The following is a 24306-nucleotide window of genomic DNA, read 5'->3' as shown; positions in this document are numbered from 1 at the left end:
CATTGTACAATCCCTATACTGAACAACACTGTGCCAGGCTCTTAGCAAATACCATTGCGGAATACCCACTTATGAACAACACTGTACAATACCTCCATAAAATAACATTGTGCAGTACTATCCACTCAACAACACTGCCCGATGCTCCCAGCAAATAACACTATGCAATACCCAATACTGAACAAAACTGTGCAATGCTCCTAGGAAATAACACTGTGCAATACCCACTTGAAAACAACACTGTACACTACCTCTATAAAATAATATTTTCCAATACTGTCCATTCAGCAACACTAGGCAATGCTCCTAGCAAATTAAACTGAGCAATACCCTCTGCTGAACAACAATTGTGCAATACTTCTAGCAAATAACCTTGTTGAGTCCCTATACTGAACAAGACTGTCCAATGCGCCTCCTTGTCAACACTATGCAAAATCCTTAAGCAAAAATACTTTGGAACGCCCCTGCCAAATAACACTGTGCAATACCCTCTGCTGAGCAACACTGTGCAGTACCCCTTCTTAACAACATTGTGCAAAATCCTTAAGTGAAATGTACTGTGCATGCCCCTACCAAATACCGCTGTGCAATACCCACTTATGAACAACACTGTATAAAACCTCTGTAAAATAACTTTGTGCACTATTATCCACTCATCAACACTGTGCAATGTTCCTGGCAAATAACACTGTGCAATTCCCTATACTTAATAATACAGTGCAATTATCCTAGCAAATAACACTGTGTAACGGATGTACGTTGTTACGACGTGTGGTATTACCACGCGTACTGTTACAACGCATATTTTACAATGCAAGTTGTTACCACGACTTGGGTTGTAGGGGTGCGGACTTAGGAATAGTTTCATTTACTATTCCAACACCAGCCTACGTACAGTAGGGAAGGTGTTGGAATAGTAAATCTACTATTCCTTGTCCTGTAGCGCCCTCCAGCGCAAGTCGTCGTTACGACTTGCGTTCTAAACTCCGCGTTGTAACGGTACTGCGGGGTAACATCCGCGTTGTAAAGGATGTTCCCCCTGTGTAACCCCTATACTGAGCAACACTGTGCAATTATCCTAATAAATAACATTGTGCAACCCCTATATTGAAAAACACTGTGCAACTATCCTAATAAATAACATTCTGAAATCCCTATACTGAACAACGCTGTGCACTGCTACTCTGTGACAACACTATGCAAAATCCTTAAATAAAACATACTGTGCAATGCCCCCTAGCAAATAACACTGTGCAATACCAACTTACGAACAACACTGTACAATACTGTACAATACCTCTATAAAATAACATTGTGCAGTACTGTCCACTGATAAACACAGTGCAATGCTCCTAGCAAAAGAACACTGGCAATACCCACTTATGAACAACACTGTACAATACTGTACAATACCTCTATAAAATAACATTTTGTAATACTATTCACTCAACAACACTGCCCTGTGCTCCCAGCAAAAAACACTATACAATACCCTATACTGAACAAAACTGTACAATGCCTCTATAAAATAAAATGTGTAGTGCTAGCCACTCCACAACACTGGGCAATGTTCCTGGCAAATAACATTGTGCAATCCCTATACTGAGCAACACTGTGCCTGGCCAATACCACTGTGCAATCCCTCTACTGAACAACACCGTGTGTTGCTATCAGCAAATAACACTGCGCAGTCTCCATACTGAACACCACTGTTCAATGCCCCTCTATAATAACACTGTGCAAAATCCTTCAGTGATAAATATTGTCCAATACCCCTACCAAATACCATTGTGCAGTACCCTTATTTGAACAACACTGTACAATACCTCTATTAAATAGCATTGTGCCGTACTATCCACTCAACAACACTGTGCAATGTCGTTAGCAAATAACATTGGCAGTCACTATACTCAACAACACTGTGCAATGCCCCTAGCAAATAAAACTGTGCAATACCCACTTCTGAATAACACTGTACAATACCTATATAAAATAATATTGTGCAGTCCCTATACTTAACAATACTGTGCAATGCTTCTACCTAGTAACACTGTGCAATACCCTCTGCTAAAGAACACTGTGTAAAAAACGCCCCAAAATATCCCTACCTGTCAATATTGTGGACAACTCCCTGTGCAACAACACTGTGAAATACCCCTACAGAATAACACTATTTTTCACACTCTCACCGGCAACACTGTTCCTTATACCCTGCCAAACTACAATGTGAGTCACATCCATGGAGCAAGCCTATGTAAATCCCACTGGTCAGCAAGAATGTGCAGCAGCTCCTAAGAATACGTTGTAATGCGCCACACCCAAGTACACTGTAGTGTGTAATAGACCCCCCCCCAAAAAAAAAAACACTGTTCAAAGTCCCATGTTCAGGAAAGGCTGTTATAAAGCCCGGACAAGGGCACTTTTCATCGCCCACAGTAATACTGTATACTAACCCCAGGTCCCACACAGCCTGCCGCAGTGACGTTGTGCCGACGCCCCCTTCCAATAACTATTTCTATGTTTAAGACTGTTCAAAATCCCCCGGTCTTCCCGCGCCGCTGTCCAATACTCAGCAGTGATAAGTCCTCGCCCCGCCCCCTATAACCTTAAAAACTGCACACCCTGGCATTCTACACTGTGCAACAGCGCCCGCATGAAAAGTTCCCTGCACAGGAGCTGTTGGCTGGGCTCTTGTGTGTAACAGAGTCGTGCACGTGTCCGGCAGGGTACCACCGCCACCTCCACAGCGCCCCCTCCCGCGCAAACAGTGCATCTGCCACTTACTGCCAGGGCTGCAGCCGGCTCCTGCCCGGGGGAGAGCGCGCGCCACGTGCAGGGCAGCTCCTCGGTGTGTGCCACTCGTGCCCCCGTCCTCCGGGTGGGTATTCAAGATTCAGTGCTTGGGGGGGGGGGGGGGTATTAGCATTATTGCGCCCCACGTGCATGCACCACAGTGTTTGGAGCCCGGGTGCTGATGAGAGAGGCCACCGTCCCAGCTGCCCCCCTCTCTTCCCTCCGAATGCTCTTATGGCGAGGGTGTCGGAGGGGGTCTCTCCTTGCAAGAGGGGCGGGGGGGGGGGGTCTGGAGTGGAAGTCACGACTCCCCCAGTGTGAGGAACGCGCTCTGCCTGCAGCCCTGACGCAGCCGAGGCATTAGTCACCCCCGGAGTCACGATTTGTGGAAGTCCGTGCTGCTTCTGCAAAACACGGCAGGCCCCCGGGGGGGTGAGAAGGGCGCTATTTATGTGACCCGGGGGGCGGGGAGGGGCTGTGCTGAGCCCCTCTCGACACGTGTCTCGAAGAGCAAGGGGTTAGAGGGAGACCCACTCCCCCACAGGCACCCCCACCGGGAAAACACCAATTAATCTGACAGACTGGGCAGCTTCCAGACGCTTTATTCTAGCCCCTCGCACCTGCTGAAAGAAATAGAAGTTTGTAAACACGACCCACGCAGGCTGCAGCGACTCCCTACGTAGCGCCAAGAAGCTGGAGGTGCGGTGCTGCAGACGGGGCAAATGCCCCGTCTGCAGCACCGCACCTCCAGCTTCTTGGCACTACGTAGGGAGTCGCTGCAGTCTGTATGTGTTTTGTTTTGCCCGCCCCGTTGATGCAAGACTCTCTAATAAAACAATGTGATGTCTGTATACACCCCTACCACTTACTCTGCAAAGCACATTTCGAGCTACACCAGTGATTGTCTGTTTGTCTGTCCGCCTCTGTTTCTGTGCCCAGCCATGGTATGTCTGTTTATGTACCTGCTGTCATGTATGTCTACAGACACGCGGGCACACACACGCCATGCACACAACACCGAAGGCTCCTCTGCAGAGGGGGCAGGGGCGTTAATTCTAGGTAAGGCAGCCCCCCCCCCCCCGTGTCAGTCGTGCCTTCGAAACTCCTCGGGAATCTCCCGGATCCGACGCTCCAGCGCTCCCGAAACCAGCTCTGACATAAAAGACACCCCCTCCCCCTCCACCAGGGCAGACTCTGGCACGGGAGGGTTTGCAGAACGGAGGGAATCCCGCCCCAGCAGCCGGGGATTCCCTGCGTTCTGGGGGCACCCTCTGACCCCTGCGCCCCCTTAAACTCTCTGCCCCCCCCTGGGCTTCCAGCCTGGAGACCGGCAGAAGGAGAAGAAAAGCTGCGCCTTGCCGGAGGTGGGAGCTTTTATAAGAGGGGTGGTGGGAGGGAGGTGGGGCGTGGAGAGGTGGGGGCGCTGCCTCAACGTAGACCCTCGTGTTTTTGTCAATGAGAAGCGCTCTTTAAACAGAGAGGCGGGAAGAGCTGCCTGCTGCCAGACCGTGCTGCCTGCCTGCCTGCTCCCGTGCTGCCTGCCTGCCTGCTCCCGTGCTGCCTGCCTTGCCTGCTGCAGGGGCAATCCCTGCCTGGGTCTCCCGGTTTCTGAGTGGAGTCCCCCCCTGTTTGTTTGCGTCGAGTGCGCCTACTCCGCCGCCACCCCTAGCGTCGACTCCCAAAAATAACTCACTGAAGGAAACCACAGCCCAAAACAACATTTCAGCACCACCAACTCTGGATAGCAGCTCCTAGCCTCTGCACTGGGGTGTCCCTCTCACGGGGCTGGGGGGCCTGCTCCCCACCACCACATTAAGTATGAATGGAGGGTGAGCCTCTCTCCTACACCCCAGCACCCCCTGCCACGAGCCCCTTCTCTACAAACAGCCCCCCCACAATAAGAGCCGTGCAGATGCAGGTTTCAGCACCACGGCCGCTGGACAGCTCCCGGGCCAGCTGCGCCGGAGCCGGGTTCCCCTCGCCTCCTCTCTGATGCGCCAAGCCGAGCGAGCCTTCCTCAGCACTGCTGAGGTAAACAGAAGTCTGTCTGTCTGTACGTCTGTCCCGCCGCCTCCCACGCCACAGATCTGCCCTTCTTGTTGGTTTTGTGAGGGGAGACCCGGGGGTTCCCTGGTGGATAGACGCTGGCAGCAAGATGCCTGCCCTCGACACCTCAATCTAGGAAATACACTAACAGGAATGTATGCCCCCCCCCCCCCTCTCCCCCCTGCCACCCCCGTCAAAGGCAGGGGGATTCCCGCATGGCGCACCCCAAATATGCTGTAAGGGCTGGCAGCCTTCCCCAGCACACGCAGCATTGGCTGCTACACAAACGTTCACACAACACACACACCCGCGTCTCCCCTTGGCGTCAGCAACAGCATCCCAATTCACCGAGCACAGACACACAACATGCAGCAAACGCCGGCGTAAATAGCGCTCTGAGGCATGCACGCTCGTACTTACCCACGTTGCATGTCCACGGTGGGGAAAGGGAGAGTGAAACAGGGGTCAGAGGAGAGATGAGGTGATAGTAGCAGAGAGAGGACGAGGCGACAAGGGGCAGAAAGGCGAGAGAAGCACTGGGAACGCCTGAGAGACTGAACAGGGGAGAGGGGAGGGAGAAAAGAGAGAGAGTGCGAGAGCTAGGGGGGAAAACAGGCAAAACGAGGGAAAGAGAAGAAGAAGAAACAAGGAAGGGAATTGGGAAGATGGATTTCGCAGGGAGCGTAAAGAGAAAAGGAAGAGAGGCGAAAGTAAAGAAAAAGCATAAGAGAGAAGGGAAGAGAGTGGGAAAGAGGGCACCTGCACACTTAAGACGACGAGAAACAGATAGAAGGATAAGGACGAATGTGGAAGCGCTGCAAAAGAGTGGAAATGGAACGAAACCAGAGAGGGTGGGAAGGCGTGAGAGGGGAGAAGTAGAGAGAATGGGGGACACAGGATAAAAAGGAAGAAAACAGCCAACAATTAATTTCCAGACAGAGTAAAAAAACCGGCTGCCGATGTCCGCGATCCGTCCGCCCGCGCGGTTTTTATAGCAGTGCGACCCGGGCTCTATTTCTGGCGCTGTGATGCTATTTTTAGCAACACACGGCGAGGGGGTGGGAGGAAAAAATCCGCACCGAAAGCCTCCTCTCTCTGCAGTTGGGGGTCCGGGGCCACCAGGGGGACGGCGTGCCCGTGGGGAGTGCTGCTCGCCTCTGCAGCCCCTGCCTGGCGCCCCGGCAGCGGGGGCTCCCGTCTCTCTGCACGCAGCGCCGGTGTTTTTCCTCTCGCCTTCTCCCAGAGCCTCGCGCAGCCTTCCGCGCGTGCCTCCCGCTTTTTCACTATTTTTTATTTCCCTGCCGCCTGCGGGAGGAGGAGTTTGGTCTTTTCTCCTTCCCAGCGATGTCGCCTCACTTTAGTATTTTATTTTACAGTTTGTATTTCTTCCTGCAGATATTTGCTGCGCCCTCATATCCAGGGCCACTGCAAGCGCCTCTTTGCGCCCTGGAAGTGTCCCCTCTCCTTTCCATAGCGCTGCATGGGCCTGGGGGCATGGTGTGGGCGCTGTCCACCAATTTGCGTGGATCAATGGGTTCTGTAGACTCCAGCCCGGGGATACAGTGACTGATGCTGAGAAGGAAGCAGCGATTTCAGCTGACAGTTCAGCGGTAGTGGCTGCTCAGAGGGAAGCAGTGGTCACACCTGACAAGGTTAGAGTGATTGCAACTGGTAGGGAGATAGTGTCTGCAAGTCACAAGCAGGCAGTGTCTGCAGCTGTGGTTCAGTGTCTGCAGCTGGGGTTCAGTGTCTGCAGCTGGGGTTCAGTGTCTGCAGCTGGGGTTCAGTGTCTGCAGCTGGGGTTCAGTGTCTGCTAGTGACAAGCAATCAGTGTCTGCAGCTGGGGTTCAGTGTCTGCAGCTGACAAGCATGCAGTGTCTGCAGCTGACAAGCAAGCAGTGTCTGCAGCTGGGGTTCAGTGTCTGCAGCTGACAAGCATGCAGTGTCTGCAGCTGACAAGCAAGCAGTGTCTGCAGCTGGGGTCCAGAGACTGCAGCTGTCAAGCAAGCAGTGTCTGCAGCTGACAAGCAATCAGTGTCAGCAGCTGACAAGAAAGCAGTGTCTGCACCTGGGGTCCAGTGTCTGCAGCTGACAAGCAAGCAGTGTCTGCAGCTGACAAGCAATCAGTGTCAGCAGCTGTCAAGCAAGCAGTGTCTGCAGCTGACAAGCAATCAGTGTCTGCAGCTGACAAGCAAGCAGTGTCTGCAAGTGACAAGCAAGCAGTGTCTGCAGCTGACACGCAAGCAGTGCCTGCAGCTGGGGTCCAGAGACTGCAGCTGTCAAGCAAGCAGCGTCTGCAGCTGACAAGCAATCAGTGTCTGCAGCTGACAAGAAAGCAGTGTCTGCACCTGGGGTCCAGTGTCTGCAGCTGACAAGCAAGCAGTGTCTGCAGCTGACAAGCAATCAGTGTCTGCAGCTGTCAAGCAAGCAGTGTCTGCAGCTGACAAGCAATCAGTGTCTGCAGCTGACAAGCAAGCAGTGTCTGCAAGTGACAAGCAAGCAGTGTCTGCAGCTGTGGTTCAGTGTCTGTAGCTGAGGTACAGTATCTGCAAGTGACAAGCAATCAGTGTCTGCAGCTGGGGTCCAGTGTATGCAGCTGACAAGCAAGCAGTGTCTGCAGCTGGAGTCCAGTGTCTGCAGCTGTCAAGCAAGCAGTGTCTGCAGCTGACAAGCAAGCATTGTCTGCAGCTGGGGTCCAGTGTCTGCAGCTGACAAGCAAGCAGTGTCTTCAGCTGTGGTTCAGTGTCTGCAGCTGAGGTTCAGTATCTGCAAGTGACAAGCAATCAGTGTCTGCAGCTGGGGTCCAGTGTCAGCAGCTGACAAGCAAGCAGTGTCTGCAGCTGGAGTCCAGTGTCTGCAGCTGTCAAGCAAGCATTGTCTGCAGCTGACAAGCAAGCAGTGTCTGCAGCTGGGGTCCAGTGTCTGCAGCTGTCAAGCAAGCAGTGTCTGCAGCTGGGGTCCAGTGTCTGCAGCTGACAAGCAAGTAGTGTCTGCAGCTGTGGTTCAGTGTCTGCAGCTGGGGTTCAGTGTCTGCAAGTGACAAGCAATCAGTGTCTACAGCTGGGGTCCAGTGTCTGCAGCTGACAAGCAAGCAGTGTCTGCAGCTGGGGTCCAGAGTCTGCAGCTGTCAAGCATTCAGTGTCTGCAGCTAAAAAGCAAGCAGTGTCTGCAGCTGGGGTCCAGTGTCTGCAGCTGACAAGCAAGCAGTGTCTGCAGCTGGGGTCCAGTGTCTGCAGCTGTCAAGCAAGCAGTGACTGCAGCTGACAAGCAATCAGTGTCTGCAGCTGACAAGCAAGCAGTGTCTGCAGCAGAGGTCCAGAGTCTGCAGCTGTCAAGCAAGCAGTGTCTGCAGCTGACAAGCAAGCAGTGTCTGCAGCTGGGGTCCAGAGTCTGCAGCTGTCAAGCAATCAGTGTCTGCAGCTGAAAATCAAGCAGTGTCTGCAGCTGGGGTCCAGTGTCTGCAGCTGACAAGCAAGCAGTGTCTGAAGCTGTAGTCCAGTGTCTGCAGCTGTCAAGCAAGCAGTGTCTGCAGCTGACAAGCAATCAGTGTCTGCAGCTGACAAGCAAGCAGTGTCTGCAGCTGGGGTCCAGTGTCTGCAACTGACAAGCAAGCAGTGTCTGCAGCTGGGGTCCAGTGTCTGCAGCTGACAAGCAATAAGTGTCTGCAGCTGACAAGCAATAAGTGTCTGCAGCTGACAAGCAAGCAGTGTCTGCAGCTGGGATCCAGTGTCTGCAGCTGACAAGCAAGCAGTGTCTGCAGCTGACAAGCAAGCAGTGTCTACAGCTGACAAGCAATCAGTGTCTGCAGCTGACAAGCAAGCGATGTCTGCAGCTGAGGTACAGTGTCTGCAGCTGACACGCAAGCAGTGTCTGCAGCTGGGGTCCAGGGTCTGCAGCTGACAAGCAAGCAGTGTCTGCAGCTGAAAAGCAAGCAGTGTCTGCAGCTGGGGTCCAGTGTCTGCAGCTGACAAGCAAGTAGTGTCTGCAGCTGGGGTCCAGTGTCTGCAGCTGTCAAGCAAGCAGTGACTGCAGCTGACAAGCAATCAGTGTCTGCAGCTGACAAGCAAGCAGTGTCTGCAGCTGGGGTCCAGAGTCTGCAGCTGTCAAGCAAGCAGTGTCTGCAGCTGACAAGCAAGCAGTGTCTGCAGCTGAAAATCAAGCAGTGTATGCAGCTGGGGTCCAGTGTCTGCAGCTGACAAGCAAGCAGTGTCTGAAGCTGTAGTCCAGTGTCTGCAGCTGTCAAGCAAGCAGTGTCTGCAGCTGACAAGCAATCAGTGTCTGCAGCTGACAAGCAAGCAGTGTCTGCAGCTGGGGTCCAGTGTCTGCAACTGACAAGCAAGCAGTGTCTGCAGCTGGGGTCCAGTGTCTGCAGCTGACAAGCAATAAGTGTCTGCAGCTGACAAGCAATAAGTGTCTGCAGCTGACAAGCAAGCAGTGTCTGCAGCTGGGATCCAGTGTCTGCAGCTGACAAGCAAGCAGTGTCTGCAGCTGACAAGCAAGCAGTGTCTACAGCTGACAAGCAATCAGTGTCTGCAGCTGACAAGCAAGCGATGTCTGCAGCTGAGGTACAGTGTCTGCAGCTGACAAGCAAGCAGTGTCTGCAGCTGGCAAGCAAGCAGTGTCTGCAGCTGGGGTTCAGTGTCTGCAGCTGTCACGGAAGCAGTGACTGTAATTATCAAGACAACGGCTAAGGATAAAGTCACTGCACCTCTCAGGAATGCAGTGATCACAGCTGCCACTGCACTTGACAGGGGATAAGTGATTACCTCTAGCAGGGGTGAGGTCATTGCAGCTGGCATAGTGATTGTAGCTGGCATGGAAACAGTGATCCTAGTTGGACTAAGGCTCAATATGCCTCTAGATGCAGTAAGGGGATATGGCACTGCACCACCACTGTAAGTAGACCTTGCAGGGGCTACAGCTGCCAAGACTGTAGTGATTGCAGTTGACAATGCCAGCACCACTGCTGGGTGCAGTTATTGCAGCACACAGAGGCTGCACGAGACAGGGTCACACGCATTGAACCTGACAGGGTCAGCACCACTTGTACATGCAGTGACTTGTAAAAGCAGTGGCACTAAATAGCTGGCAGGAGCCACCTGTACTGGAAACATCGAGTTCAGAAGAGCAGGGTGCGTCCAGAACTGGAAGCAGTGAGATTGCAGATGGCAAGGACTGAATGCAGGAACGTAGCAGGTACTGCATCAGAGCTGAAAGCAGCGATTACGATTGGACGGGGCGGCCCTAAAGATGAATGCAGTGAGCTAGCGGTGACTGCACCAGAACCGAATGTAGTGATTACAGTTGGTCGGGGTGCACCGTTGCTGATTGCAGTGATCAGAATTGGCTGGGGCTGCGCCAGAGCTGAATGCAGTGATTACGTTTGGCTGGGGGTGTACCATTGCTAAATGCAGTGATTACGGTTGGCTGGGGTGTACCATTGCTGAATGCAGTGTTTATCATTGGCTGGGGGTGCAACATATCTGAATGCAGTGAGCTCAGGAGCTGCTCTAGTGCCAAATGCAGTGTTTGCAGTTGGCAGTAGCTGCACCAGAGCTGAATACAGTGTTTTCAGTTGGCCGTGGCTTCCTCATAGCTGAATGCAGTGTTTGCAGTTGCCCACGGCTGCCCAAGACTGAATGCAGCATTTGCAGTTGGCCATAGCTGCACCCGAGCTGAATGCAGTGTTTGCAGTTGGTCGTGGCTACCTTATTGCTGAATGCAGTGTTTGCAGTTGGCAGTAGCTGCACCAGGGCTGAATGCAGTGTTTGCAGTTGGCCGTGGCTTCCTTATAGCTGAATGCAGTGTTTGCAGTTGGCAGTATCTGCACCAGGGCTGAATGCAGTGTTTGCAGTTGGCCGTGGCTTCCTTATAGCTGAATGCAGTGTTAGCAGTTGGCAGTAGCTGCACCATAGCTGAATGCAGTGTTTGCAGTTGGTCGTAGCTGCACCAGGGCTGAATGCAGTGTTTGCAGTTGGTCGGGGATGCACCCGAGCTGAATGCAGTGTTTGCAGTTGGCCGTGGCTTCCTCTTAGCTGAATACAGTGTTTGCAGTTGGCCGGGCTGCACCAGAGCTGAATGCAGTGTTTGCAGTTGGCCGGGCTGCACCAGAGCTGAATGCAGTGTTTGCAGCTGGCCGTAGCTGCGCCAGAGCTGAATGCAGTGTTTGCAGCTGGCCGGGGCTTCACCAGAGTTGAATGCAGTGTTTGCAGCTGGCCGTAGCTGCGCCAGAGCTGAATGCAGTGTTTGCAGCTGGCCGTAGCTGCGCCAGAGCTGAATGCAGCGTTTGCAGTTGGCCGGGGGTGCACCGTGCTGAATGCAGTGTTTGCAGCTGGCCGGGGCTGCACGAGGCTGAATGCAGTGTTTGCAGTTGGCCGGGGCTGCACCAGAGCTGATTGCAGTGTTTGCAGTTGGCCGGGGCTGCACCAGGCTGAATGCAGTGTTTGCAGTTGGCTGGGGCTTCCTCATAGCTGAATGCAGTGTTTGCAGTTGGCTGGGGCCTCCTTATAGCTGAATGCAGTGTTTGCAGCTGGCCGGGGCTGCACCAGAGCTGAGTGCAGTGTTTGCAGCTGGCCGGGGTGCCCCAGAGCTGAATGCAGTGTGAGCTGAATGCAGTGTTTGCAGTTGGCCGGAGCTGCACCAGAGCTGAATGCAGTGTGAGCTGAATGCAGTGTTTGCAGTTGGCCGGGGTGCCCCAGAGCTGAATGCAGTGTGAGCTGAAAGCAGTGTTTGCAGTTGGCCGGAGCTGCACCAGAGCTGAATGCAGTGTTTGCAGTTGGCCGGGGTGCCCCAGAGCTGAATGCAGTGTGAGCTGAATGCAGTGTTTGCAGTTGGCCGGAGCTGCACCAGAGCTGAATGCAGTGTTTACAGCTGGCCGGGGTGCCCCAGAGCTGAATGCAGTGTGAGCTGAATGCAGTGTTTGCAGTTGGCCGTGGCTGCACCAGAGCTGAATGCAGTGTTTACAGCTGGCCGGGGTGCCCCAGAGCTGAATGCAGTGTGAGCTGAATGCAGTGTTTGCAGCTGGCCGTAGCTCCACCAGAGCTGAATGCAGTGTTTACAGTTGGCCGGGGTGCCCCAGAGCTGAATGCTCTGGCCGTAGCTGCACCAGAGCTGAATGCAGTGTTTGCAGCTGGCCGTAGCTGCACCAGAGCTGAATGCAGTGTTTGCAGCTGGCCGTAGCTGCACCAGAGCTGAGTGCAGTGTTTGCAGCTGGCCGGGGTGCCCCAGAGCTGAATGCAGTGTGACCTGAATGCAGTGTTTGCAGTTGGCCGGAGCTGCACCAGAGCTGAATGCAGTGTGAGCTGAATGCAGTGTTTGCAGTTGGCCGGGGTGCCCCAGAGCTGAATGCAGTGTGAGCTGAATGCAGTGTTTGCAGTTGGCCGTGGCTGCACCAGAGCTGAATGCAGTGTTTACAGCTGGCCGGGGTGCCCCAGAGCTGAACGCAGTGTGAGGTGAATGCAGTGTTTGCAGTTGGCCGGGGTGCCCCAGAGCTGAATGCAGTGTGAGCTGAATGCAGTATTTGCAGCTGGCCGGGCTGCACCAGAGCTGAAAGCAGTGAGCGCGGGAGCTGCGCCAGCCCTGATGCAGTGCTCTCCGAGGCTGCCTCGGCATCAGCCATTGACGTCACGTCCAGATTCCCCTCTTCAGAGCTGAGGCTGGCACGGGAGGGGGCGCGGGCGCTCTCCTGGCAGCTCTGTGTTTAAAGGGTTTAAAGGAGGGGGCTGTCAGGAGGCAGGGAGCGCGCTGATTGGTCAGAGCCAGAGCACACACCATGTTTGTCTGAAATGCTACTGGTGGTATCTATGAGTGTGTGGTGTGTTTCTATAGCACAGTAAGAAGCTAGGCAAACACACCACACCCTCATACAAATGCTACACTCTCGCTGAAAAACACACGTCACGATCCTGTACAAAAACAAGAGAAATTAAAAGCCAGCACAGCGCACGTTCGCAAACACTCTACACACTCGCCTTGTAATTGTTTAAAAAAAATACAATTGCACTGTTGCCATACGAATACACAAACATACGGCATACAGGCATGCACACACTATACCTTATACATAACAAAGGTACCACACAAGCCTTTACATACACAACACGCATACGTAGACGCCCTAGACACTACAAGATAAACACAAAACACATTTATGCACCGACAAAACTACTGACAGCCAACACAACCCACCAACATGCAGATACTACGCATTCATAAACACACAGGACGCTCATAGACACATACACACTAGCAAACAAAGGCAATGCTCATCAGAGGTGTGATGGACAGGCTTGTATACCCCATGCTAGCACTCCCAGAGATACACACCGTACACTTTGACACAGCACACACTCACACATGTCACCTATTAAAAGCACATAACCTCAAGTAAACATATAACAGACAATACACGACGCGCTCATACAAACACGCCATACATTCACGCATCACACTCTTAACACCTTCGCTGCGGTGGCTATTCTGCCGCAGCGCTAAGGGGGCGGGGGGGCGCGCGACGCTCATACGCTGGTGACGGGACCGCTCCGTCACCAGCCTCGGGTGAGCTGTGCTGATGACGGAGCGGTTCCGTCATGGCCCCGCCCGCTCAATAGAATGCGCCGCGCAGGCGCGAAATCAGCACCGCGCAGGCGCGTCAGGCGGGCCATGACGGAACCGCTCCGTCATCAGCACAGCGCCACCGCGGCTGATGACGGAGCGGTTCCGTCATCAGCAACGATGTGGTTAAAGAAAAATGCACAAAACACTGAGGCGTGATACAATCATTGTGAAACGGTTGCACGCTTAAACACAACTTAGGCTACAGACATGTGCTCCACCCACCTCACCCTGAAACAGAAGCACACTTACAACTGTACAACCCTGAGCATATGACTCATACACTCACCTGGCCACAATGTAAAGTACAAAGTTCCCCAGACTGGGTAGAGAGGAGGTAGAGTATGTCGATATGTAGTGTGTATAGAGAGAAAGAAAGAAAAGCCAAAGAGGGGGGAATCCCCTTGTTGGGACTAAAACCCTCACACACCTAGCAAGCTAGATGTCATGCTTCATCATATGGGTTTGCTCCTCGCTGAACTGGCGCTGCAATGTTCAGCGGGCACCCTCAAGGGGGCTCTTTAACGGAGATCTTTAATCCCTGCCATATGGTGCATGCGGGTGTGTGGGGAAGAAAGGGGTGTAGTCGTAGGAGGTGAGGTGAATATAAAAAAGGTGGGTCAGTCCACAATAGAATTTATTGGAGTGGCTGGCGCCCTTGGTAAAAAGGTGGGAGGGGAGATAGTTGCTACTGGTTTATGTTGGGCAAGATATCTACAACCCCCTGGTGTGGTCAACATGTTTCATGCCTACGCGGCATTTCATCAGGACCCAAAGTGGGACGTACTACACAGAGCAGCTCTGTCCTGACCAGACGGTGGGGGTAGGTGTTAGCGGCTCCGACCGCACGCTTTCCGGGTTCCTGACCTTTACGTGCAGGTCCCACTGGAGCAGACTGCGGGGCATCTCACGATCTCCCTTAGGGTCACTCATACCGAGCAGGATTTCCTTGCCTGCCCCTTTATGACCTTTTGGCATAAGGTTGTATGACTACAGATTTTTAACCTTTACATTTATATTATTTTCACTGTGTAGTACGTCCCACTTTGGGTCCTGATGAAATGCCGCGTAGGCATGAAACATGTTGACCACACCAGGGGGTTGTAGATATCTTGCCCAACATAAACCAGTAGCAACTATCTCCCCTCCCACCTTTTTACCAAGGGCGCCAGCCACTCCAATAAATTCTATTGTGGACTGACCCACCTTTTTTATATTCACCTCACCTCCTACGACTACACCCCTTTCTTCCCCACACACCCGCATGCACCATATGGCAGGGATTAAAGATCTCCGTTAAAGAGCCCCCTTGAGGGTGCCCGCTGAACATTGCAGCGCCAGTTCAGCGAGGAGCAAACCCATATGATGAAGCATGACATCTAGCTTGCTAGGTGTGTGAGGGTTTTAGTCCCAACAAGGGGATTCCCCCCTCTTTGGCTTTTCTTTCTTTCTCTCTATACACACTACATATCGACATACTCTACCTCCTCTCTACCCAGTCTGGGGAACTTTGTACTTTACATTGTGGCTAATCTTTCGGACACGTACACTGGACCCCTTTAAATATTGTCCGTCCTGGTTCCCCCCTTTTGTTTCATACACTCACCTAACATTCACAGAACACCACAAAGTCATAGATGCAGTTTCCGTTTAGGAGCACAAAAAAAAACATTCATTTATAAACATGTTTCACTACACAACACCAGGTGTCTCATTTATAATATTTTGACGCACGTCAGCGCAGCACGCCTTCCTGCTGCGTGGTAAATGAAAAGGGGCAGGATTGTGCCGTATCTACACGATACGGTGCATTCCTGCCCGTTTCCCCTGCGCTTAAGCACAATGCGCTGCCACGTGCCAACGCAGGCATTCCTGCGCTGAAGGGGTGATTGTTTTTGTGCCGTAAGGGACACCTTTTTGCACATAAACAATCACAAGAGGTATTTTCCGCTTTCTTTGCAGAGTGCAGCACACAAAGAAAAAAGAAAACTGAGAAGAAATACAGGTATTTCTCATCGTTGCATCTCCTTGACGCCTCCCCCTGGGGAGGCGTAGAAATCTGACGCATTTCCATGTTTACAAGACCGTGTAGATCTTGGAATGTGTCAGAATGTTGAGTGGGAACACCCACAGCAACACCCATGGAATGCGCCTTTCACCCAGAGTTACGCGTCACTGGGGCACATATGTACAGGGCCATGTGAAGCCACGCATGGTGGCTTTTACGTCGCCATGTGAATATGGGCAGGCACACTGCGCCGTCTGTGCATCAGAATGTGCTTGTAAATAAGCCCACCTCTACACACACTTATCCCTAGGGTCTGCTGGGTGGGGAACTAGAGGAAAGGGGGCGTTGAGGGTGAGCCGGCCTCCAAGTATAATCTGAACACACAAAAGAAGCTAACCTGAATAACTCTCTGAATCTATTTGCAAAGAGACAACACTTATTTAAGTGAGATAAATGGCATCTCGAAAAATGTGAAGGACTGTCCTCACACATCACCAGGTGTCATGCTTCATCATTGGCACTCCTCGCTCTCTAGAAACCACGTTTGGTACAGAGCGGGCCTACATCTGGAGAAAGGGAGGCACTTCTAAGAACTAAGTGGGGGCCCATGATAAAGTGAGAGGTTAACAATCTATGTAAACTCCAAATATAGTTTATTTGTCAGATGTTTATTTGATGTTAAAAATCAAGCGTGGAGAAAAGGGGAGTTAGTACCCCATCCCCAACAGTGTTGTCGACATGTTTCTACCATAGCAGCCCTAAGGGTCAGGGGCTGGAATGCCCCAATGGAAGGGGGGGTGGGTTTGAGGGACCCCTGTAGTCACACTTACTCTAAGGTGCGTCCCTCGATGGTATCCTGAAAATGTCCTCTCCTCAGCCCTTGGCTTGGAGTTTCATGGAAATCCCGATTTTTGGTAGAGATTGACAGAGGTCATCCTACATGATTGGTTACATCTAAATCAAAGGATATAAGATAGGAGCCCTAATTTTTCTTCCTGATGAATGCCACTGACCCATATGGCCTATATGGAAGAAACATGTTGACAACACTGTTGGGGATGGGGTACTAACTCCCCTTTTTGCATGATTGATTTTTAATATCAAGTAAACATCTGACAAATAAACTATGGGGCATGTCAGTGATATTTATCTCTAATGACATGTAAAGTGGGCGTACCCAAACTGTTAGCGACTGAAAGCAGTCGCTAACACAGCTATCGCCTATTAGCAACGCAGGCTTAGCGATAAAAAAAGTTGCGCTAATCGCCATTATCGCTAGAATCTAACGCCTGCTAATGGGATGACTTACCCGTGTATTCAATGGGAGGTGGATTGTCATTAAAGTCACCATTGGCATTAATGGGTGAATATCGCTGGATTTCCAGCGATATTCACGCATTTTGCCGCTATCACTGGATATGTTAGCACAATGGAGAAAAACTTTGCTAATAGCATATTTTCTCCGCGAACATATCCAGTGATAGGCAGCGATAAAAAAAAACACGCTAAGCGAGTTTTGAGATAAATATCGCAATGCCTTGCTAATATGCTCCTATATTTGATGTTTACATAGATTTTTAACCTCTCACTTTATCACGTGCCCCCACTTAGGGGCACATTTACAAGGGCTTTGTCTCTGCTTTTTTGGCTTACAAAGCCAAAAAAGCAGAGATAAAACCAGCGCCCTATTTACAAGAGGGTGCTAACATGCATAATCGCATGTTAGCACCCATTTTACCAACGCCTCCTTTTGCATCTCCAATGAGATGCAAAGTGGGCATTACTGGGCGTACCCTGAATGGACAACCTTGCAAATATCGCTGATTGTTTACATTGCGATATTTACAAGACAGCCCACATGATTTTAGTACTATTTTTATCGCTGCCTATCGCTGGATATGTTAGTGGAGAAAACCTGCTATTAGCAACGTTTTTCTCCATTGTGCTAAAATATCCAGCGATAGGGCGAAATGCATGAATATCGCTGGAAATCCAGCGATATTCACGCATTAACGCCAATGGGGACTTAACCTGAAGATCCACCTCTCTTTGGATTAACAGGTAAGTCATGTTTTTAGCAGGCGTTAGATTATAGCGATAATCGCTCTTAGCGCAATTTTTTTATCGCTATGCCTGCTTTGCTAATAGGCGATAGCTGTGTTAGCGACTGCTTTCAGTCGCTAACAGGTTGGGTACACCCACTTTGCATGTCATTAGCGACACATTTCGCTGACATGCAAAGTGGGCGCCAAACCGGTCGCTATCGCCTAAAAGCTGTCGCTAACTGCTGTTAGCGACAGCTTGCTAATAGGGCGATAAAAATATTGCCGCTTTAGCGGAAAAAAGTGCAGCTAAAGTGGTGATATGGCCCTTGCTAATATGCGTTAAATCTCTACAAGGTGACGGGAAAGAAAGAAAAAACTAATGGTGTGTGAAGTGAATCACACCTAGGGTCTCCTGTTTCTCCGAGAGGATTCCCATCAGTCACCACTCGGATCCACCCTTCATCATCTGGGATCCTTCAACCTCTGAGGTACAGATGTATGGATCCACAGTGGATTGGCAGATGTCAAGAAGTCTAATCCTTCCTGTGGTGTACACTGAGAGGGGAACATAAAGCGTGTGGTGGTAACCGGAAGCAGTGCTACAAAAGTGCTATAAAGTGAAGTGCACAGTGAAAAAGTGATTGTAAAATTAGGTAAAGAAGCGAAAACATTTTTTTGCGTTCGAGGACTCTGTCTACCTACAGATTAGCGGGACCAGCATGGGCAAAAACGCGTTTTTGCCCCGAGCCTCGCTAATCTGTACGTGCATAGCTTTGAGCAACAACATGTGCTCAATATGATCAATCCATACAAGAACAATGTGCGTCTATGGAAACGCTACATAGACGACGTTTTGGTGGTGTGGCGTGGTACAGTTGAGGATTTAAATACATTCCATGGGTGGTTAAATTAGCTAAACCCCTTTTTGAAATTCACTATGGAATTTAGTGAACATCAGCTATCCTTCTTAGATTTGTTGATTACAGCTACCCCGACGGGTTTGCACACTGAAATATACCGCAAACCAATAGCGAGGAATTCTCTTTTAAGTTATCAGAGTTTTCATCCCAAGGCACTTCTTAACAACCTGCCCTATGGACAATTTCTTCGAATCCAACAAAACTGTTCAACCAGACCTGCATTCGAAGAACATGCTCTGAACTTAGAGAAACAGTTGGTCGAAAAGAAGTATCCTAAAAGACTTGTCAGAGCTGCTAAAAAGCGTGCTTTAAATAACAACAGGGAGGGTCTTTTAGAACTCTTGCCTCTGAAACCAGTATTAAAGAGAATAACATATGTCAATACTTTCAGCACGAAGTCAAACCAAATTCAAAAAATTGTGAAGAAGCACTGGGCAATCCTAAATACCGGGGGAGACACTGTCACCTTACCCCCCCCTCTCTTTGCCTTCAAACGTGGACGTAATGTGAAGGATCAGTTGGTCCATACGAGACCTAAAACCATGAATCCCCACACGTTAGGAACTCTTTGGGATATGCCGGCCGTCACAGGACATCATCCCTGTGGCAACTGTGTAGCTTGTCCCTTAACAACAAAGTCAACACAGATTGACATTGGCACGGGTCGTCCCTGGGAGCAGCGACGATTCACTAATTGCAATAGTCTAAAAGTCATTTACTTGATTACATGTCCCTGCAATATGCAGTACGTAGGGATGACTACACGCAAAGTGAAGCTAAGAATCTCCGAGCATAAGAGTTCTATCCGGTGTTGCAAACAGGCTACTAGATTAACAGCCCACTATATAGAGGTTGGCCATTTACCAACAGAACTCAAATGAACAATCATTGAACAGCCCTTGATTCCATCTCACATTACTGACATCAGTGGTTTCCTATTTGCAAAAGATCAGAAATGGGTGTATAAACTTCGATCGGATAAAGTGGGCCTCAATGAGGAAATCCCATGGATGGCACTATAGTTTAAGACACATCACTTCAGAAGAGATGCCCACAATCCGACTGGCACCATCTGGGACAAATTGTATGTGCCCCTTTTTTGGTTTACTATACACTTGGATCACCCTCTCTCTGTGTAGTACCTTTGGGATGGAGCATTAGCATAGCATTCTATACAAAGAGGACGCTTTTAACTAATGTAGGTTTACCAACTAGAGTAGACTATCAATGGGATACGATATTTCCCCGTCGAGTGTAACATGGAACACAGACACGATGGTCCACTGGCATGGTCTCTACAGATATGTTCATGTGGTAGTTTTCAGGTACCTCATCGTAATTCGGTTTTACATTCTTCATTTGTCTGTGCGTTATGTGCAGTACTTGCTCATGATAAGCATAGAGATATGTGAATCGGGGTGGAACTCCAATCCCCATGATTCCATGCATAGCGCACAGAGCATGACGTCATTTAATTGCAGTGCATTTCGTCATCTACGTAAATACAATAAATATAAATAACACACTTCTTTTAAGTGTGCGCTATGTGTATTACTTGCTCATGACTATCATAGAAGAGAAGTGAATTGGGGTAGAACTCCAATCCCCATGATTCCATGTAGAGCGCACACAAACTGACGTCATACTATCAGCGCCGGAAATAAAACAACAAGCAGAGCGCCGCGTCGGTACCTCCCACGACAGCCCAGAGGGATGCCCGGGGTACCGACTGACAGGTAGGCGCACTTTGTTTTTCCTTTTTAGCGTGAATCTCCGTTATGCTCAGAGACGCGTTGTTGCCAGTGCTCTTGAGAGAGAGTAGGAGATTAATTGCTTACTCGGTTACCCTCGGAGTTTAGAGGGCTGCACTTACTTCCCAATACTGTGCGCTCAGTGGTGTGAATCCTGAGGCCGATGATTGTGGCTGAACTAGTCTTTTAAGAACATGTACACCTTAGCTCGAGTTCATGCTGACTCCTGTTTGACCTGAGTGAACTGACCCTGTTGCCTGAAGCTGACCTTGTTAAACCAGTTCCTGCCCTTTAGCTGATCAAGATTGAGGATCAAAGCACAGGACATTGTAGAGTTTGGTATGCACACACACACCCCTTATTCTGCTTCTTATCTGTTTTCTGTTCCTTCTTTTATGGTCTGTTTATGATATGGGTTGTGGTCCTTTTATTATGGGTTTGTCCGGCTTGTGTAAGAAGGAATGTTACGCATTTTGCATGCTTGCAAAAGCAAGGACTGCCCCTTTCTTTTATGCTGAGTTTTGTAACCCTAAGCATATAAAAGTCCTCTGTGCTCTGTACTCTTTAGACTACCTCATTCAGTTGCTACGGCTTCTGTATGACGTGGCCTCACTTATTAAATTTAATAAAGATGTCTTTTCATATTTTCAGCTACTGTGCCAGTTCTTTTTGCTATTAGTAAGTATTCCCTGAGAATGAAGACTACATTTCTTCAAATGGCGCGGCCAACGTGGGCTTCATCAGAGTAGTGACTTTCTGAAGGAGTGATCTTGTCAGGAGACTGAAATCTACTGAGGAGGAGAGGATGGGACTCTGCTACTTTGTGCACAAGGATTCTGGAGATTCTCTGTCTTCGCAGCCTAGTATATTTCTAATCTTCCTGATTTTGATCCTCCACATGATGTCACTCCTGACTGAGAACCTTTTTGGCATGAGTATTCTAAAAAAGACCATTAGGTCATGTAGAACTTGACAGTTAGATTTTGGATAACCTTTTGATTAGTAAGAATAAGAAGTACAAGTGGGTCGCTCCCACGACTTTGTTTGGTTTCTTGGTTTTGATTTGGTTATTGCTATTACCAAAGCCGAGGGGTTGGTTTCTTGGTTTTGATTTGGTTATTGTAATTACCAAAGCCAAGGGTCTCGTATATTTGCGAGTATATCGTTTTTGATAACCCCTTGAAGTTTGAAGCTAGATTAGTGAGCTATAAGATGCCTGGTCTTAGCAAATTTAGGACTGTAACTTTGGAACTTTGGAATTTGTGTTGGCCAACTTTGGATTTGTATAGGTTTGTATATGCGAATTGCAATTTGTGTAGAATAGGTAATGAGGAGAATGTTCTCTATTTGGTTTAGTTGAACGGTGCACGTACGAAAAGTACATTAAGCACTACATTGATTATAATATTGTATATTTTGCAATATTTTTGGCATGCCTGTTTAAAAGCTCACATAGAAGAATGTGTGGCTTTATTTGAAAGGTACCATGTTGTGATGTGAAAATAATTAGCCGGCTCTCCTAGAAGGAATACCTAAATAGGTAGGTATACAAACATATTTCTTCCTTGGTGATTTTGTATTCCCTGGGAATTAAAATATGACATAATACAACACAAGGATCCTTTGTTCTGCGCAATTTTATAAATGAAGATATGCAGAGCGATTTTTTGGTGTTCTACTAGCCAAAGCTAGTGAATTGAGTGTATTTTCGCTTCTTGGACATACATCAGTCTGTTGGGCTGTTTTTGCAGTCTTTTGAAGCACAATTGAGAAGCGTTTCTTGTAAATATGACTTACAACTAGTATTTACAAATGGTTTGGTTTAAGTACAGTCTGTGGGCTGTCCTTTGTTTTTGTTCTGAGTATTGCTTTGTGGGTTAAATATGTGTTTAAATGTCTATGTGGTTTTCTCATTAGTGCAACTTCTGTAAGTGAATAGCGTTGGCGCTATTCACGAAATGCATGGCTAAAGCGCGCTGTATTGTGTGTCCTGCATGTTTGACCCCTTTCTGTTTATGTCTGAAATGAGCTCAAATGTGTGTTTGTGTTTCTTTTTGATGTTTTCAGTCTAGTAAGCAAACAGTCTAAATGCATAAAAAAATAAAATTAAAATTATGAAAAATAATTATTAAAAATAAGTGCTCCAAAATTCGTTTTTTACTATTCATGAAGCTTAATGCTCATACTGTGACCTCCTAGCGTTATAATTTAATTTGAGTTGCGTTGCACTGCATATTGAGGACATTAGCATTGACATCTCACTTAGCGTAAAAAACTCATTTTTTTAAGGATTTGCATGAGATATGTCTAATGTCTAATATCTGTAATGTGTAAAGAGCATTCTGAGGATGATTAATATGTAACATACTTATAAGATATTTATTTTTAAGTGCCCCAAATAAATCAAAGTCGAATTTGGGTATTCTTGCCATTTAAAATAGCTTTAAAGTGCCTTAGGCTTCAGTAAATGCATACATTTTAGTATAAAACACAAATTTGCAGGTTGTTCCCATTTGGGGTTGCGTTTAATGGCTCAGTTAGCCAATGTGCCTGGTGCCGAGGTTTGAGTTTAATATCAGGGTTGAAGGTTTTTAACTTTGGCTGGACCTAACTGAGACCTTCATCTATTTAAGGTTGATGAAATGAGTACCATTGCAAACAAGCATTTGTTCTAAAAACTGGAATGTGTGTTATTATGTTATGCGAATTATTCACAGTAAATGTTTTAATAATATAAGTATAGAAATAAATTATAGCCCCTAACAGGAGTAATATATATAACATGTGTTTTAAATAGAGTGTATTATTGCAGGTTAGGAGGGTTTCTGGTTTCTCCATAAAAAAAACATTAAAGAACTTAATTCCAAAGGGAAAATTTAATTTAATTTAATTTAAAAGAATTTATAAAGCGCACGTATGCCATGCGGCTTCATGGCGCTGGTGAACACTAGAGACCAGGGACAAGGGAGCAGGCAGATTTAAGCAGGGAAAGCTTTCAAGAAGAGATTTTAAGTGATTTTCGGAACTCCATGTAAGAGGCAGCTGAGCGTAAGGGCAGCGGGAGGGAATTCCAGAAAGATGGGGCCAGGACCGAAAATTTCAGGCCCCCCATCCGACTCTTCTTGAATCGGGGGACTGTCAGAAGGCACATAGAGGAAGAGCGCAGCTCCCTGGTGGGACGGTAGGCTTGAATTGCCGAGGAGATATAACCGGGCGCCGTTGCCGCTCGGGCTTGAAAGGTGGTACAACCTAATTTGAATAAGGCCCGCTCCTTAATCGGCAGCCAATGGAGGGACTTCAGTGAAGGAGAGGAGTGGTAAAATTTGGGCAGCCCAAAAATCAGCCGGGCCGCCTGATTCTGAACTGACTGGAGGCGCTGGAGGGCATAGGCGGGAACACCGTTATACACGATGTTCCCGTAATCTAGCCGAGAGAGAACCATCGCCATCAGAATCAGTTTAAGGGCAGGGACAGAAAAAAACGGGAGATTTTCCGAATAGTTCGGAGCATAAAAAAACAAGAAGACACAACAGAACTAATCTGGGAATGGAGGGTGAGTTGATGATTGATGGTAATACCAAGGGTTTTAACAGAGGAAGAGGGTGAGGGAGGGGGACCTAGAGACGGGGGCCAAAAGGTAGGGGACCAGGGGCTGCCAGTGCCGCCTGTCAAAACTAACTCAGTTTTATCCGGGTTGAGTTTCAGCTGGTTATGGTTCATCCAATCCCGGATAAATAGCATGACCGACTGAAGAGAGTGAACACCAGATTGGGAAGGGGAAAGATTAAAGAACAGCTGGAGGTCATCGGCGTAGTTGTACACCGTGACCTCCATCTGTTGTAAAGCAGACACCAGGGGGAGGTTGTACAAATTAAATAATAAGGGAGAGAAGGAGGACCCCTGAGAAACACCACACTGGACTTCTCACGGGGGAGCTGAGAATTCGGCTAGATGGACTGCCTGAGTGCGGCCATTGAGGAAAGAACTGATCCAGGCCAAAATCGAGCCCCCCATACCCGCCGCCCTGACAGGAGATAATAAGATGGAGTGATCTACCGTGTCAAAGACGGCGGATAAATCAAGGAGGACAAGGGCCTAGGGTGTGTTGGTATCCAGTCCTTCCCTAAGCT

This window comes from Lissotriton helveticus, chromosome 3_2, assembly GCF_964261635.1.
Source record: "Lissotriton helveticus chromosome 3_2, aLisHel1.1, whole genome shotgun sequence".
NCBI classification, from domain to species: Eukaryota; Metazoa; Chordata; class Amphibia; order Caudata; family Salamandridae; genus Lissotriton; species Lissotriton helveticus.
Note: the sequence above shows the minus strand (reverse complement) of the source record.